Below are 1,571 nucleotides of genomic sequence, written 5' to 3'. Positions count from 1 at the left end.
ACAGCGTAAGGACAGCTATGTCAAAACACGGGGAAACCAAAAGCTGGGGCACCAGTGATGTTTTGCTTTATGCGCAGTTGGCCTTATTAAGCTATTCCAACAAGCACACCATTGCTATTGTGATTAAAACTTTTCAATTCTAAGAAACATCCCCCCCTCAAAGAATCAGATGAACTGTCTTCCAACCTATCACTAACCCATCATGAAGAGTTTTCTGCTTTTCTGTATAAATCAAATTGCCTTTCTTGGCCTGTGCGCCAGGAAGGGTCACTTTTAAACCCTCAGCAGCTTAACAGTAGTAGCCCCCACTTCAAATTATAAAAAGGTTAAAGTGTAACCACCAAAGGTATCCCATGTTTAGAAGGGTGTGTTGAGTTTGTGGCCATTGATTGATTGATAAAATGTTACATTGTGTAGGTAGAAAAGGAAACAGATGCCAATCTGGATTTGGGGTTTTCCTTTCCTGTTTCAGGGGTCAGCACCTCCCCCTGGAGGACACATATTCCCGTGGGCCCTGCTAAGACTCAGAAGCCCCCAGACCCGGGACTCATGGTACCAAATGGACAGCCAGCTGCCATGCTAGCCACGTGACTAGAAAGTCAACTTGGTCCTACACAGACAGGGCAACTCGCCTTTGTATTCTTGTGTAGATCCCAATAACGTATCAAAACCTATGCGGGAGGCAGCATAGAACGATGCTGACAGCCAGTGGAGGGGGCGACAAGGCAGACGATTAGTGGCAGCTGCCCAGAGCAGAGCGCTTAATCGCTGGCATTGCAGCGATTGGAGGGGAAGATGTGACACGCCCACAGCTCCAAGTAACCTCACACCAAAAAAAACTCGCAGACGCTGTAATTCCTGGAAAGCAACTGCCATTCTGATTACGAAGGAGAGACAAGAGGCCAGTGTTAGGCAAGGAGGCCTCTTTTCTAACCTCTTTCTGGTAGCTTCCTCGCTTCTTTGGCATCCTGTCCATAATTTTCATTTGGATTTCACTCTTTCCTTCAAGCTGTCCCCAGAAATAGTTGTTGTTGTTGCTGCTGCTGCTGCTGCTGTTGCAGGTAATTTTTATTGAGAACTTAACTACATGCAAGACATTGTCCTCCTCCTTCTATCCACTTTGTTTATTTTGTGGTCCCTGCCTGGTGCAATAGTTTGCTTTTTCCATTTCCAAATGTGGTCGAGGGTTTGATAGCCTGCCCAAATCATTCTTCCAACTACTCTCAAAAAGGAGCAGTGCTTTGCAGACCCACCAGAGAGCAATGTATGAATCAGAGTGTCAATGTATTGATTCTGCCAAGAGCCTAAAGCAAGACAAAAGCTCAGCTGCCCCACTAAGCACATTTTCTTCCAGTTACAAATCTCTTCAAGGAGCTGCCGCTTTGCACTACTGCTGTCCTGCTTGCCGTTCTTTCTTTGCACACCAAGTTTACAAATTCCGTCATCTGGCTGCGAGAGCACGCTAAGCCAGTGCACAGAACAGGGCCAAAGCATCAGTAAGGTAACACAGCACCCGAAGGCAGCCCCGTACTGATGGACGCTCAGGGCAAGTGAAGCACAAGGATTCCCTT

Source organism: Octodon degus, unplaced genomic scaffold, assembly GCF_000260255.1.
Source record: "Octodon degus isolate 3935 unplaced genomic scaffold, OctDeg1.0 scaffold00076, whole genome shotgun sequence".
Lineage (NCBI taxonomy): Eukaryota > Metazoa > Chordata > Mammalia > Rodentia > Octodontidae > Octodon > Octodon degus.
The sequence above is the reverse complement of the archived record's forward strand: the minus strand, read 5'-3'. Positions refer to the sequence as shown.